The sequence below is a fragment of the Ostrea edulis genome, chromosome 8, assembly GCF_947568905.1.
Source record: "Ostrea edulis chromosome 8, xbOstEdul1.1, whole genome shotgun sequence".
Classification (NCBI taxonomy): Eukaryota; Metazoa; Mollusca; class Bivalvia; order Ostreida; family Ostreidae; genus Ostrea; species Ostrea edulis.
This window is the reverse complement of record NC_079171.1, coordinates 49755000-49773330: the sequence shown is the minus strand read 5'-3', so window position 1 is coordinate 49773330 and position 18331 is coordinate 49755000. Positions and strand designations below refer to the sequence as shown.

At 33.9% G+C, this 18331-nt stretch overlaps 1 protein-coding gene and 1 long non-coding RNA gene across 2 annotated transcripts in view; one reads left to right on the top strand and one right to left on the bottom strand.

Annotated features, from left to right (window-relative positions):
* The window catches only part of LOC130049728 (transient receptor potential cation channel subfamily M member 2-like), an 88413-nt gene that overhangs the window by 38982 nt on the left and 31100 nt on the right, over positions 1-18331 (top strand). The gene's annotated exons all lie outside the window — the stretch shown is intronic.
* On the bottom strand, positions 1934-7816 carry LOC130049165 (uncharacterized). The gene is made up of 3 exons (XR_008797664.1): positions 7713-7816; positions 3490-3670; positions 1934-2458 (listed from the first exon to the last, which is right to left on the bottom strand). It is a non-coding gene; the product is annotated as an uncharacterized LOC130049165 (long non-coding RNA).

Below are 18331 nucleotides of genomic sequence, written 5' to 3'. Positions count from 1 at the left end.
AAATCAACAAGAGTCCCAGGGGCCACATCGCTCACCTGAGTCACCTTGGCCCTGCTGTTTTGATTTTTAAATGCTATTTTATCAATCTTTATTCTCATGAATAATGTGACCCAAACCTACCTCTAAAGAACACAACATTACTAAAATGAAATCATATAACACAAAGATATGACAAGCATGATATTGCTGTTCTGGATAAGACCAAGGTATGAAGTCATAGGTCTTGGAATGATATGAAAGACCTTGTCATAAGTAATCTATAAACAATACATGAAAGCCCTATCTAAAATAGTCCTGGATATACTTAATAAGTTATACTTTATTAAAAGTAGGTCAAACTCAGAGTTCAGGGTCACAAGGTCAAAGAACATAATATGATTGATTGTTTTAGCTGTTTTCCGCCACACTCAACAATTTTTCAGTTATCTGGTGGTGCCCAGTTTTTATTGGCGGAAGAGGGAACCCAGATAGAATGTACCTGGGAAGAGACCACTGACCTTCCGAAAGTAAACTGGGAAACTTTCTCACTTACCGGTGCAAGCAGGATTCGAACCCACGCCAACCACTGAAGAGACATTATTTGTCGAAATGCGCATCTGGTGCATCAAAATTGGTACCGTATAAGTTTTACCTTAAACGCTATGTAGTTCAGGACACACTGAATAGGTCAGATTTCTTTTGCCATAAAAATTGTTTTTACAAGATATGAAAGCTCTAGCTTAAATAGTTCAAGAGATATCTTTAAAGATTTTTCCTTTAAATATATGAGCATATAAAACTTTGATCCCCTATTGTTACCACACCATACCTCCCGGGAAATGATTTTAACAAACTTGAATATGCACTATGTCAGGAAGGTTTATTGTAAATTTGTGTGCTTCATACTAAATTTGAAAAGAATTCTGTTATTCGAATCGTAGATTGATCGCTGTTCGTTATCTTCACCTTTCAGTTATAGAATTTAGTTAAAAATATTCAATTGTTAACATCGACGGACTACAACGGACGCAGACCAATAGCAATATGTCATCTGAGTTTACTCAAGTGACCTAAAATTGTATAATTTTTCTAAAGCTTTTGAAAATTGATAATGCTATTAAAGCCTAGTCTGATCCCTTACACTCTATTTCAATAGTTAAGCGTAAAAACAGACTAGAGTGGATGGGGACCAAACTTAAGAAAGCTGTGAGATTAGTTCAATATTCAAACCTACAGTTTTTGAATAATAAGTATTTAACCCAACTGGGATGATTTCATCCAAAATATTTCACAAAAAATATTTGTGGGGATATTAGTTCACACAGACATTATGTTTCAAAATGAGTACGAGTATGGAAATGAACTGGGGTTCAAATTGACTGGCTACGTATACCTAACATGGCTACATCAACAAAGAAAATCACTTGAAGCTGTGAGTTTTTAGGTTATATGTGGGTTTAAGGAATATTTGAAAGTATGCTTGGAAACAAGTATAGTGGGAAAATATGTTAGGAATTATTTAATATTAAATTCATGAGACAGCGATGCAGGAATGCAGTGATAGAGGGACTTAACCATGCACTTTTTTTCTGTGCCGTAAATTGAAGATTTTTTAATAAGGGGTTCATCTGAAGCTCTAGCGCTCTGATTTGCCCCAATATCTTCTCAAAGAGCTACGATTTTGGGTTTAGTTCTGCATCTAGTTTTTTAGGAGAAGATTTTAAAAGATTTTCCTTGTATCTATTTTACATATAAAACTTAGATCCCCTATTGTGACCCCACTCTACCCCTGTGAGCTATGACCTTTAACAAACTTGAATCTGTACTATATATGAATGTAAAACTTTGATCCTCGATTGTGACCTCACCCTACCCCCGGATACCATGATTTGCACAAAACAGGAACCTTGTATGTGAATTCAACTTTCCTGGTCCAGTGGTTCTTGAAAAGGTTTTTTAAATGACCCCACTCTATTTTTGCATACCCTTTATCTATTGATGATGCATACCAAGTTTGATTGAAACTGGCCCAGTGGTTCACTCTGGAGAAGAAAATGAAAATGTGAAAAGTTTACAGAGAGACAGACGACAGGCAAAGGTGATCAGAAAAGCTCATTTGAGCCTTTGGCTCAGGTGAGCTAAACAAGTATATAAACATGTTCAATGTTAAACCTGTTTGTTGTATTGCTTAACAGCTCCATTGCCAGCATCTACCCTTACTGAGCTTACAGTGTCAGACCTTGATATCATCATCATCACTCATTTTGACTATCCAGGCCAAATTAATATTTTTGCAAGGGTGAGGCCTGGCTGTCCTGTCGAGGTTGAAGTTTGTACTTCCACACTTGGCGACTCAGTGGATTGATCCTATTCAATCCTCTAAACTCTAGGTCTCGTTTTAGGATCTCATCCCATGTCAGCTTTGGTCTACCTGTGAAGTTTTTTTCTGTTGATCATGATGCATAACATTCTGACAAATCTGCAAAAATATTTATAGAAGTGATTAGTAAAAGGTCTTCGTAAAAGGTAGCAATAAATGTACAATTAGATAAAAATCATAATTTCTATTTCTACAAAGTAAGTGTTTATCAAATGATCAGCTGTAAATATTAATTCACATATCAATTATCATTTTTAAAGATTCAAAGTGATGCAGATATCATAAACATTTTATGACAAATATATCATAACTTCAGATTGTTTTTATGAAAAACAAATGTATCCCCAGCTCCCCAAATTGGAAGTGCTCCAAATGAAAACTCCAACCCCTTAATGTACTGCATGGTATGGAAGATAAAGCATGAGCAGGAACATATACATTATGAACTCCAATAATTAAGCCACATAGGAGAAGGGTTCACAAACTATTTTACACCCTCCACCCCTACAATCCACTATATTAGGGACAACATTTGGATCTTTGATCTGTCCCTGTAATATGCACATCGCAAATGACATTGAAGTATTCTACAAAATTTCAAGTCTATCGGATATGCCGTATAGGAGAAGTATTCACAAGCTATTTTAACATCCTCCACACCTCTCAGATCTACTATTAACTTTTAGAAAAATAATTGGACCCTCCTGTCCCGACAATATGTACATCTACAAATGGCAATGCAGCATTGTACAAAGTTTCAAATCTGTCCAATAAGCCATATAGGAGGAGAAGTGTTGACAAGGTATTTTACATCCTCCACCCCTCTTAGATCTACTATTAACTTTTAGGAAAATAATTGGATTCTTCCGTCCCACCAATATACACATCTACAAATGGCAATGAAGCATTGTACAAAGTTTCAAGTCTATCCGATAACCATATAGGAGAAGTGTTCACAATATTTTGTGGCAGACGGACAAAAAGTACAAAAACAATATATCTCCCCTGAAAGAGGGCAGACATAATTACAGTACTGCAGCAATATTTTCATTGTATTTCAGTTGGAGGCTGTCAAAATACAAATTATCAATATACTCTTAAGGTGCAAATCAAAATTTGTATATATATACCTTTTCTCAATACATTTTAATGAGTTTTATTTCATCTCTAGTGGACTCTCTTTAGGACTGGCTCATTTTGCTGGGAATATGGGCATCTAGCTATCCTGGTGCCATGCTCTTTTTAATGAATATTGTATTTTCTAGGTTATGTCAAAGCCACTTTTTCTCTTTGATGCAAAATTATGTTTGACTGAAATTAAAGTGAAGGTTATTTAACAAGAAATCTAGTAGACACATTCAAGCAATACCTGTTCCCTACCACTACTAACTATATATTTATTCAACATATGTTCAAATTCAATGGAACCACTGGACTTCATATACTATTTTGTCAAAATGCACAGTATTAATGAAGAGGGTGTTACAACTTACATATACCAGACGTATCATCAATGTTCTACCTAATATATTGATATCTGCTCTAGAACCTGATTTTCATACACCCATGTTATGATGGACTGTATTATGGTATTTATCAAGCTCTTTCATCTGTCTGTTAGCTTTTTTAAAAATTCAAAATCTTAGTTTATCAATCCTTATACCCAATCGGGTGATCTAATCAGTAATTAAAAAAACTGATTAATCTTTTTGAACATCATATCTAGCAAAGATAATTACGTACATATGTAACTTTAAAATGATACTTATGCCTTGTTTAAACAGCGGTTTTAATGCATATTTTGAATTAAAATTTTCAAACTTTAATGCGCATCAAATATACTTCGTAGAATAGATATAGGCCCCTGCAAAATGACAAATTTGGGTCACATGCATCATACCCCTGGTTAGCTATAGATTTATATTTATGCTAATTTTGATTGAAAAACTAATTTTAAAAAACTTAATTGATCGCTAGAAATAGTGAACATTAAGTCATTAGAAAATGCCAGATGTAGATCTGATCTGCAGAGACATACTGGGTCATATATGCATAAAGAAGAAAAAAACTATAAAACAATTCTCTTTGATCCACTGTAAATTGTAGGAAAATATTCGATCCCTGGGTCAGAAGAACGTGAACAACATTAAATGATAATGAAGTACACAATGGCCTTTATTTTTGCAGTTACTGCCATTACACCGGAAGTAGGGGGCGTGCTTACTGATGGGGTCCCCCCCCCCAATTGTGGCCCCATCCTACCCCCGGGGGCCATGATTTGAACAAACTTGAATCTGCACTATGTCAGAAAGTTTTCATGTAAAAATCAGTTTTTCTGGCTCAGTGGTTCTTGAGAAGATGTTTAAAGATTTTTCATATATATTTGTATGTAAAACTTTGATCCCCTATTGTGGCCCCATCCAACCCCCGGGGCCCATGATTTGAACAAACTTGAATCTGCATTATGTCAGGAAGCTTTCATGTAAACCTCAGGCCATCATTAAAAATATTTTTGTTTGATGTACTCTGACTCACATTTTTCAAGGTGGGTCGGTAGGTAGGGTTTTTTTTTTTTTTTTTTGGTTTTTTTTTAACGTCATGAAAATTTGTAATATTTTCTTTTAGAATAAGGAGAATTTTCTATTTTTCAAGGGACCCCCCCCCCCAAAGTTTTAAATTGCTGGAAAAAATGGTTGGGTAGGAGCAAATTTGATTGGTCTGTCGGAGAACATCAAACAAATCAATTTTTATTTTTGGCCTCAGCTTTTCTGGCTTAGTGGTTCTTGAGAAGAAGATTTTTAAAGTTTTTCCGTATATATTTGTATGTAAAACTTTGATCCTCCCTTGTGGCCCCATCCTACCCCCGGGGGCCATGATTTGAACAAACTTGAATCTGCAATATGTCAGGAAGCTTTCAGCTCTTCTGGCCCAGTGGTTCTTGAGAAGAAGATTTTTAAATGACCCCACCCTATTTTTGTGATTATCTCCCCTTTGAAAGGGAAATGGCCCTTCATTTGAACAAACTTGAAAGCCCTTCACCCAAGGATGCTTTTGGCCAAGTTTGGTTGAAATTGGCCCAGTGGTTCTGGAGAAGAAGTCGAAAATGTGAAAAGTTTACAGACGGACAGACAGACAGACGGACAGACGACAGACAAAATGTGATCAGAAAAGCTCACTTGAACCTTTGGTTCAGGGGAGCTAAAAATCAATTAAAATATGCAAATTCATTTTTGGGTTGAATGGATTAATTGTTACACAAATTTACTACATGTATATGTATCTATAGTATACAAATCATTACATTTTGCTAAATGATATAATTATTCTACATATATATCATCTAAGATTTTAATTATACAAAATAAGATCATATAAAATCTGTAAATAAATTATGGATAAACAAAATTGTTAAATACTAAGATCTGCTTTCATATTTACTGTACTTAAGGCCACATAGAATTTCATATTTACAGATCCACGCCCACCCCTCTCAAAATTATCCACCCCATTGTTTTTTATTCTACCTTTTTTTTTGAAAAAAAGAAGTTGAGAACAAATAGTTGGCTTGTATATCAAACATTTAGAGCATTTCAATGACTGACCCTAACATTTTGGCATGTTGTGGTTATATTTGACATGTTTCTATTATAAGGGTACCCAAAGATGTGGTAGTTGTGAAGGACTGTTGCAGTGTGATATGCATTTGGTCAAGTGACTGCACATGTATGCCTTGTTAAAATTGATTAATAGAGATGCTATTGAATGTGAAAGTATGCGATACCATGCCATTTCCCAATTCTGTGTTTGGAACTTTTATTATTGAGTGTGCGTGTCTTAGACTAGAAGAAGATGATGGCAAACTGAATTGAATAATGTTAAGCAAAAGAACTACAGTACAGTGACTGTTGCTTTGTGGTACAATGAAGGTAATTATGACTCATTAATTAGCGGATACGGCAATGGCATATCCTGATCCTGCATAAACTGCATATTCAAACAAGAGGCCCATGGGCCACATCGCTCACCTGATTCACCTTGGCCCATATTTAAAGATTTGTTCTACATATTCGCTTCTAAAACTTTGATCCCTATTTAAGTATTGTGGCACAACCTACTCACGGGGCCATGATTTCTCCTACCTAAAATCTAACTCCAAAAAACCCCACACAAACATAGCTTGTAAAGGGGATAGGAGGACGTGCCTGGTGTTTAATAATTCAATGTGTACAGGCATTAGAAAAATGTGTATATGCAAAAGCATACTTTAAATTGTATGCAAAATGATACCCATGTCTAGTCCTATTATAACATTGGAAGGAAAATTTGATCTGGCCACCATTGCTACACGACATTTTAAGTTACGAAAAATAAAAAATTTACATATGAACACCTAGGCTGTGTCAAGCTGAGTGAGCAAGTTTGTGCAGAACGAACAAAAATTACACCAAACACAGCGACACCTTTTCGAAATTTTATTTTTACAAACTTGAATCTGCACTACAGAGCTGTATGTCAGGAAGCTTTCATGTAAATTATGTAAACTGCTCTGGCCTAATGGTTCTTGAGAAGAAGATTTTTATGGCCCCATTCTACCCCAGGGGGTCATGATTTTAACAAACCTGAATCTGCACTATGTCAGGAAGTTTTTATGTAAATTTGTACTTTCCTAGCCCAGTGTTTCTTGAGAAGGTGATTTTTAAAGATTTTCCCTTTATATTTGTATGTAAAATATTTAATCCCCTATTGTGGCCCCATCCTACCTATGGGGGTCATGATTTGAACAAACTTCAATCTACACTATGTCAGGAAGCTTTCATGTAAATTTCAGCTCTTCTGGCCCAGTGGTTCTTTAGGAGAAAATTTGAAAGGGGGTGTGGCCCTTTATTTGAACAAACTTGAAAGCCCTTCACAAAGGATGCTTTTTGTCAAGTTTGGTTGAAATTGGCCCAGTGGTTCTTGAGAAGAAGTCAGAAATGTGAAAGTTTACAGACAGACGGACAACAGGGGATTGGAAAAGCTCATTTAAACTTTCAGCTCAGGTGAGCTAAAAATTACTATTATTCAAAAAAGCGCAAAAGAATGTTCAATTTCAGTGTTACATGAAAATGTACTTCAAAATCACTTAAAAACAATTATAATATTGCTGTATGAAAATTTTCTGTCCAAAGAAAACAATGTAAAAAAAAATATGAAGTAATCTACACTCTACAGGAACATGCGAGTATAATGAACGGGAAATATATATTCTGAAAAATAAAAAATACACCACCTGCCCCATTTTTTTTCCAAGCAAGGATGGAAATCTAAAAAATAATTTTATGACTATGTGGCCTAAAATATTTTGTATACTTACTAATTTCAAAACTCGAAAAGGAAATGTTATCCATGTGAAGCACTCTGTTCATCCTCTGGGGAAGACAATCTTTGATTTGCAGTTTTTGTCATGACTACACCATGATATCTTCTAATCTCGTCATAATATCAGAAAGTAGTTTTGGCAGTTGGCAAGTGTATCAATGGTGTAACTTCTTCATGATCAGATCTTCTATACTGTGTCATATTCAGCATAAAGTAACAAGGGCTATCATCTAGTTCTGAGGTACTGAGGAAGGGCTGTTTTTCTCAACACAGCCTTTCTTCTGGTATTCTTAGGGATACTTTATTCATCTTTTAATTACATTTCCTTCTTGGAGATTAAAAGTTGAAGACCACTGAAAGAAAAAGAAGTGATTTAATGAGTTCCATGTACAACTGTAGTTTATCGAATGTGCTGACCAGAATATTATTTAACTGTAGCCCCTCTCCCCGATCAAGCATGCAATGTCATACATGTATCTGAAATCAATACTTATAAAAATTAACTGAAATTAAAATGTTCAAATCTATAATCTTGTTACACATCTCCTATATTTTTTACTTATCATAACTTTGAATTTTTAATAAGTGTGTCCTTTTGTCCACAAACTTTAACAACCCCTCATAAACAATTTACAAATATGATATCAGAAATAATAATCTAAAAATATTATCCTGTTGTTCATAGATGCCATCAACACTAAGAGTATAACAAATAACAAAAGCTCTCCTGACATTGTCCCATTCTGAAAGAAATTATGTGCTTATATCCCCAAAGGCAGGGGGTTACCCAGAATTGTGTCTAGAGAGAGGAATAATATTTATGGAATTAACCAAAAAATTCGTTATAAATTTTAAAAAATTTTAGCTATGAATTCATGTTAAAAAATTGGTAGCTCAGTGGTAACAGAGCATTTGCTTCATGATGAAGAAATCATGGTTTCAAGCCATGCTAATGTACTTTATTTAGGGTGTAAATGTAGGTAGTGAGGTGAATGCTCCATCGTCATATTTAGCATTCAAAAGAGAAAGTTGCTGGTCTTTCAGATGAGACCTTTAAACACCACATGCATGCATCTAAATGTGTCGCACTTCATATTACTGAAATATTCTCTACAGGTATTATACTAAAATCAAACAAACACATATAATCATATACATGTTAAAAATCTTAATTTTAGAAATTTTTTCTTCTGACAAAATGATGCGCAAGCATATAAATGGAAGCTATGCCACTATATGTCATGACACTGTACAGCTTGATCAGTTTATACATCACATAAACAATCACAGATGTAAACAATCAAGAAAAACTCAGTACACAACATCATCCCTTAATTTTGTATTGTAGCTGAAGATCATTCTTCCAAGATCGAAATGCAGCTTGGAAATGATTAGCGAGGGTTGAATTATTCTTAAAAAGTAGATTGAAAGCAAAAGGTAACTGCCAAAGTTACCAGGAGACAATAATCCATACATCGTTCGAATTTCCTCCACTGCCACCTAAAGTGCACGTTTGAACCACGCGTGTGACACCACAGCCCGACAGGCTACATTGTAAACAAGTAAAACGCATTCAGAGTAATAGTTTTACATATCATATTCTCTTTGGTTTATAGTCTTAGTAGTTACATACCTATGCGGTACGCCTGTACCATGTACGTACTGCAAGCAGTGCGGCGTAATGTACATTTGCATCCTCAGGGATTTCAACCCGGACAAAGTGGAACATGCCAATCCGAATACATATACATCTTTCTTTTTTATTTTTGCATTTTTATTTATTTATCTATTTATTATTTATGTCATGGCGTTGGAAAAAACTTCAAAGTAGGGAGACAGATGTAAAGGGGTATACGTTCCAATCATTCAAAAAATGTGCCGTGTGGGGGGGGGGTGGGGTGGGGTAGGGGGGTTGATTCCTAAGGACCTGGCGCAAATCTTTTTGTGAAATTCTATCCAAAATCAATATGAATTCTTAGTATACAGAGTACATTAACTGCAAAGATTAAATTTCAAAAAGAAAAAAATCCCAAACAGTTCACGCAGATTTATCACTTTTATCATCGAAATTTTCAGTAACTCGGGTACTCTGTCGCTTGTACATAACACGATCGGTATGAAACACCATTTAATCAGTCTATGTAATAAAAAACCCATTGATAATATGCAAAAAAATTCTTTCAACCGTGTTTACTTACCTCAGATGGGACAACTTCTTTCCCTGGAAAACTCCATTATGATGATATCACAAATGACGTCATTTAAAACAGAGCATGCGCACTTCGAAAGTGTGTAAGCCATGCTCGCAAGGAAAAAAGATGGACGAGTGCTAAATCTTTACACACTTGTTACACACATCTCATAAATCCTGTTAAGTAAACACTTCAGGATTTTGATGGTAGATGACCTATTTAATGATTTTATGCTGATTTTTATAAAAATCCAACTGAACACCACCATTTCCGTGTTCCTTTGGCCGACCCCGTGTTTATTTACACGTGTGCTTTCTTATTCACTGGTTCAATTGACAGGGCTTACAAACACACACATACACACACACACACACATATATATATATATATATATATATATATATATATATATATATAGTATACTTCTATGATTATTGACTCCCTCGTTTGCCAATGCATGCTGTACGGGCCAGACTCTGTAGTAATTCGACCAAAAAGTACGATAAATAAAATCAAAATTCCGTGATACAGTGCCTAAAAGATCTAAAACAAGTATTCATAATTATATACATTTTTTGTATTACCTGAAGTTTTTTGTTAACTTTTGACAAATAAAAATTAGATATCTTTGTAAAGAAATGTTACGCAATATCTTAATTTTCACTTTAAAAGGTAACATTTTCATGAACATTCTGTGTATATGTAACTACATAGATGTGGCCTTCCAGAAACCTTTAATCAAACGTTGCAAAAACCATAAATTCTTTGAAAATCAGATTTATAACACCAGTTTATATAACATAACTTCATAATCAGGATTTGCTTCCGATTCCTTCATATATTGTTACAAAAATATCTACAAGTTTATGATATGTACATGCACATTATGTCAATTTTTACTATCATCTCACTTTGAAATATGAGGAGAAAATTGTAATAGAGAACCCCCAGAAATCTCGATTTTGCTTCATCTTAGATATTTTTGTTTAAAGATTTCGTGCCTTAGGCACTCATTGCGCCCTTCCCTTGGACAATTCCTGGCTTCGCTCCCGCCATATACCGTCAATTAAATATCCACTAAACGTGTTGGACCCCCCACCCATTAAACACGTCTGAAACACATTGACAATTGGCTCTGGTACATTGCGCATAAATTGAACTATTATAACGAAAGGTAAAATTCAAGTTACATATTTGTAAGTTTTATTGATGAACTTAATTCAGTCTCGAAAGGCACGTAAAGATTTAATGCATTCTCTAAACATTGGCAATTCGCGCCTTCGAATGAGAAATAATCTCCCTCATAAAAGTGATTTGGACCCCCACTCCTTTCCCTGCCGATCTGAGAACAGGGATGACCAAATTCAAGGGAATATATTACCTTCTGTTTTTGTTCAAAAACTAGACGTGTCCTCTCATGACGTTTGTAATACAAATTCACCAGGTTGATTTTTAAAATCTTATTAATGTTTTACATCAGCTCAAATAATTGAAGTCCAATAATATACGCGCATTAAATCAATTATCGCTCTCATCAATTCAATTGATGCGCACATCCATGGGGTGGAAGCATTGCTTGCAAAAATTTATTTAGAGCTCTGTATGAATGACTTGATTACATCTTTCAATTCAATGGAGTATCTTTTTAATTATATATACAATACTATTTCATAAGTAATTAATGTGCACATCATTTTTTTTTAAAAAGAGAACAACAATCCAATTAAAGAAATCATTCATTCAATTGTGGATATGTTGAATTGAGGATTATATCTCAATTAAATAATTACTCTCTCTAAAATAATTATTGCACGCATCAATTTAATTAATGATATCATTAATTTAATAGTAGATAGCAATAATTCAATTACTGCGCACATTAGGTGATGTTAGCATTAATGAATTATTGCTCTCTTCGATTGAATTGTAGCATGCATTAATACTATTGTTGGTATAATTAAATAATTATTATAATTCATTTGAGGAGAGCAACAATTAAATTATTGCGTGCATCAATTCAGCAGAATAATGATATCAATAATCCAATTCATGCTCACAATATCTATAATGCAGAATTGAAAGATATCATTATTTCAAGAGATCTTTGATTACAATGTTGAGTGGATGAAATGAATTGATAATATCTTCAAATAATTAAAGACATCTTCAAATATTTGAGTTTGTTATTTTGGCGCTCCATATATCTAAAACTATCCCTAGTGGATTCCGGTGCTTTCTGACTCAAGACATCATACCAGCTCTTGCCACAAATGAATTTCACCATAGAAGTGATAAACACACACTTAAATATGTTGCATAAAAATAAAGATCAGGTGGGCTGCATATACTATAGCCGCCTCTCTTTTAATTTCTTCATAAGATTCATATACTTAAAGGATTTTTTTCTCCTTGAAAAGGTGATATTTAAAAATTTGTCACTTTTTAAGGAATTTTATAGCCCCTAATAGTATGTACCGGGGTAATTTCTGAACTGTTTGGGGAAAATGTGACAATTAAGAATTAGTCACTGGTTATCCATGTGAAATTTAGCTATCTCATATGAATAAACTCTTGATTATTTTACTATAATGTACCATATTAACCAATTTCGAAAATAATTCCTTATTTGTCTTAAATTTTGATTTGATATAAAGAGGAAACTGAAACGATAAACCAAAGTTCAAAATAATCCTTGATTTTGAAATGAATTTCTAAATTTTATAACAGTAATTAAATATACATCTGTATTTTCAAGCTAGTAACGAAGTACTTAGCTACTGGGCTGTAGAGACCTTCGGGGACTAACAGTCCACCAGCAGAGGCCTCGACTCAGGGGTCATAATGTAAAACTTATATGGTACCAATTTTGATGCACCAGATGCGCATTTCAACAAATAATGTCTCTTCAGTGATGCTCAACCGAAATGTTTGAAATCCGAAATAACTATGAAGTTTTAGATCTAAATATAGCCAAAAACAGCATGCCAAACAAGTGGAGCCAAATTCGTCCAAGAATAAAAGTTATGCATGAGGGAGATAATCCTTAATTTTGAAATGAATTTCTAAATTTTATAACAGCAATTAAATATACATATATACAAAACATGAAAGCCCTATCTAAAATAGTCCTGGATATACTTAATAGGTTATACTTTCTTAAAACTAGGTCAAACTCAGAGTTCAGGGTCACAAGGTCAAAGAACATAATATGATTGATTGTTTTAGCTGTTTTCCACCACACTCAACAGTTTTTCAGTTATCAGCATAAAAAACTTTGATCCCGTATTGTTACCACACCATACCTCCCGGAGAAATGATTTTAACAAACTTGAATATGTACTATGTCAGGAAGGTTTATTGTAAATTTGTTTGCTTCATACTAAATTTGAAAAGAATTCCGTTATTCGAATCATAACTTGTTCGCTGTTTGTTATCTTCATCTTTCAGTTATAGGATTTAGTTAAAAATGTTCAATTGTTAACGTCGACGGACTACAACAGACGCAGACCAATAGCAATATGTCATCTGAGTTTACTCAAGTGACCTAAAACTGTATAATTTTTCTAAAGCTTTTGAACATTTATAATGCTATAAAAGCCTAGTCTGATCTCTCACAATCCATTTCAATAGTTAAGCGTAAAAACAGACTGGCAGGGATGGGGACCAAACTAAAGAAAACTGAAGATTAGTTCAATATCCAAACATACAGTATTTGAATAATAAGTTTTTAACCCAAGTGGGATGATTTCATCGAAAATATTTCACTAAAAATATTTGTGGGGATATTAGTTCACACAGACATCATGTTTCAAACTGAGTATGAGTATGGAAATGAACTGGGGTTCAAATTGACTGGCTACCTAACATGGCTACATCAACAAAGAAAATCATTAAGGTGGGTCCTTAGTCCTGAATTTTTGGGGTTTAGGTATCATTTTTTTTGTTTGGAATCAATAGATTAACATTCAGAGTAATGAAAAAAGGCAAATTAGTTAAGGATTTCCATATTAATTTTCATTACAGTCACTACTGAAGTCATGTACCCCTATGTAGATTTTTATGAAATTCATTGGAAACAGTTATCTGTTGTTATTTTAAAATTAAAAAAAAATTAATAATTTAAATTGCATTTATTTATCAGGAAACATGTCAATAACTAAAACACATGTCATTTTCAATATGTTCATCAAGTTTTAGTATAATAAGTGCAAAATTATTGAATTAGCCTTATTCTCCAAAATGTTAAAAAACAAACTAATATGGACACAACTTCATTATAGCATGGTTTACATATCATTTTTTCTGTTTATATTAGTAGATGTACACCTGTTATAGTTATTTATGGAAAAAAACCATACCTTTCCTTAATAATTTCAAATCTATAGCTTCCAGAGTATGTATACCCCCATAAAAAACCTAAGTCTGGCACCATACAGCTGAGCTATTCAAAACCACTGATGGATTAAAATTTTATGTAATTACATGAAAAGACACAGATAATAATTTCTTATCACCTTGGTAAAATGTTGGTGAAAAATATAGGAAATATATTGCATAATGGACTTGATAAATAATTTAACGAAAACAGAGTTATTGTCCTTGGATTCAATATTTTGAAACATTATTGACTATTCAAATATAACTAAGACTTTTGAAATATTTTATGGCTAACAAGATTTTTTACAATAACTATTGAAAAAGACTCCAACAAAATTTATGTTCCAGTCATTAAATTATTGACTTTGGAAAATCTTATGACGTCACAGGAGTGTGGAACTACGTTAAAGCTGCGAGTATTTGGGTTTTATGTGGGTTTAGGGAATATTTGAAAGTATGTTTGGAAACAAGCATAGTGGGAATATATGTTAGGAATTGTTGAATATTAAATTCATGAGACAGCGATACAGGAATGCAGTGATAGAGGGACTTAATCATGCACTTTTTTTCTGTGTCGTAAATTGAAGATATTTCATAAGGGGTTCATCTGAAGCTCTCTGACTTGCCCCAACACCTTCTCAAAGAGCTGCGATTCTGCATCTAGTTTTTGAGAAGATTGTAAAAGATTTTCCTTGTATATATTTCACATGTAAAACTTAGATCCCCTATTGTGACCCCACTCTACCCCTGTGAGCTATTACTTTTAACAAACTTGAATCTGCATTATATATGAATGTAAAACTTTAATCCTCTATTGTGACCTCACCCTACTCCCTGAGACCATGATTTGCACAAAACAGGAACCTTTTATGTGAATTCAACTTTACTGATCCAGTGGTTCTTGAAAAGGTTTTTTAAATGACCCCACCCTATTTTTGCATTTTGGAAACCATGATTATTTCCTTTTTGAAGGGTACATGACCCTTTATATGAACAAGCTTGAATACCATTTATCTATTGATGATGCGTACCAAGTTTGATTGAAACTGGCCCAGTGGTTCACTCTGAAGAGGAAAATGAAAATGTGAAAAGTTTACAGACAGACGGACGACAGGCAAAGGTGATCAGAAAAGCTCACTTGAGCCTTTGCTTCAGGTGAACTAAAAAGTATATAAACATGTTCAATGTTAAACCTGTTTGTTGTATTGCTAAACAGCTCCATTGCCATCATCTACCCTTACTGAGCTTCCAGTGTCAGACCTTGATATCATCATCATCATCACTCATTTTGACTATCCAAACTAATCTTTTTACAAGGGTGAGGCCTGGTTGTCCTGTCGAGGATGAAGTTTGTACTTCCACACTTGGCGACTCAGTGGATTGATTCTATTCAATCCCGTAAACTCTAGGTCTCGTTTTAGGATATCATCCCATGTTAGCTTTGGTCTACCTCTGAAGTTCTTTTCTGTTGATCATGATGCATAACATTCTGACAAATCTGCAAAAATATTTAGAGAAGTGATTAGTGAAAGGTTTTCGTTAAAGGTCTTCATAGAGATAGCAAGAAATGTATAATTAAATAAAAATCATAATTTCTATTTCTACAGAGTAAGTGTTTATCAAATGATCAGCTGTAAATATTAATTCACATATCAATTATCATTTTTTAAAGATTCAAAGTGATACAGATATCATAAACATTTTATGACAAATATATCATAACTACAGATTGTTTTTATGAAAAACAAATGCATCCCCACCTCCCCAAATTTGAAGTGCTCCAAATGAAACCTCCAACACCTTAATGTACTGTATGGTATGGGAGATAAAGCATGAGCAGGAATATATACATTATGAACTCCAATAATTAAGCCACATAGGAGAAGGGTTCAAACATTATTTTCCACCATCCACCCCTCAGATCCATTCCACTATATTAAGGACAACATTTGGATCTTTGATCTGTCCCTGCAATATGCACATCGCAAATGACATTGAAGTATTGTACGAAATTTCAAATCTATCGGATAAGTCGTATAAGAGAAGTATTTACAAGCTATTTTAACATCTTCCACCCCTCTTAGATCTACTATTAACTTTAAGGAAAATAATTGGACCCACCGGTCCCAACAATATGCACACCTACAAATGGCAATGAAGCATTGTACAACGTTTCAAATCTATCCAATAAGCCATGTAGGAGGAGAAGTTTTGACAAGGTACATTACATCCTCCACCCCTCTTAGACCTACTATAACTTTTAGGAAAATAATTGGATCCTCTCGTCCCACCAATATACACATCTACAAATGGTAATGAAGCATTATACAAAGTTTCAAGTCTATGTGATAAACCATATAGGAGAAGTGTTCACAAGATTTTGTGGCAAACGGACAGAAAGTACAAAAACAACATGTCTCCCCCTGAAAGAGTGGAGACATAATTACAGTACTGCAGCAATATTTTCACTGTATTTTATTTGGAGGGTGTCAAAATACAAATCATCAATACCCTTAAGGTGCAAATCAAAAATTGTAAATATACCTTTTCTCAATACATTTTAATGAGTTTTATTTCATCTCTAGTGGACTCTCTTTAGGACTGGCTCATTTTGCTGGGGATATGGGCATCTAGCTATCCTGATGTCATGATCTTTTTTAATGAATATTGTAATTTCTGAGTTATGTCAAAGCCACTTGTTCTCTTTGATGCAAAATTATGTTTGACTGAAATTACAGTGAAGGTTATTTAATAAGAAATCTAGCAGACACAGTCAAGCAATACCTGTTCCCTACCACTACTAACTATTCCAATATTTATTCAAATTCAATGGAACCACTGCACTTCATGTACTATTTTGTCAAAATGCGCAGTATTAATGAAGAGGATGTTACAACTTACATGTACCAGATAAGACGTATCATCGATATTCTACCTATTAATATCTGCTCTAGAACCTGATTTTCATGCACCCTCGTTATATGATGGACTGTATTATGATATTTAACAAGCTCTTTCATCTGTCTGTTAGCTTTTTTAAAAATTCAAAACCCTAGTTTATCAATCCTTATACCCACTAAGATGATCTAATCAGTAATTAAAAAACTGATTAATCTTTCTGAACATCACATCTAGCAAAGATACTTACCTACATATGTAACTTTAAAATAATACTTATACCCTGTTCAAACAGCGCTTTTAATGAACATTTTAAATTAAAATTTTCAAACTTTAATGCGTACCAAATATACTTCGTAGAATAGATATAGGCCTCTGCATAATGACACATTTGGGTCACATGGATCATACCCCTGGTTAGCTATAGATTTATATGTATGCTTTTTTTATTGAAAAACTAATTTTAAAAAAAGTTAATTGATCGCGAAAAAAGTGAACATTAAGTCGTTAGAAAATGCCAGATGTAAATCTGTGCTCTGCAGAGACATACTGGGTCATATGCATAAAGAAGAAGAAAATGTAAAACAATTCTCTTTGATCCTCTGTAAATTGTAGGAAAATATTAGATCCCCAGTCTTTGCGAAAAACATCGGACAGTCGGACCTGACCGATGTGCAGTGCCTCAGGTCCTATGCGTTATTTTTTACAACGGACCGGAATGTCCGATGTCTCAGTGTGCGGTTTTGAGCTTTACTATTTTGACGTGGAGTCATTAAAATGTTTGTTATATTAAGTACACAATATCGCACAAATTCAAATACGTAAATGTATATGATTAAAACCACATGGACCGTCGAAAGTATTATGTGGGAGCGATCCTGGTAAAAGAAATCAATAATATTACTAGTATAATAAATAAAATTTCCTTGGTTTTGCATTTTCACGTGTTTCACTTTTCTACATTAGGTTTTTCTGTCTGACAAAATTTGATTCGGTCCTGTGTGTTCATTGATTACACAGGACCGAATGTCCTGTGTGATCCAAAAAACTTTCGCATAAACTGGATCCCTGGGTCAGAAGAATGTGAACAACATTAAATGATAATCAAGTATTGTACATAATCGCCTTCATTTCGTTAAATTGAAGG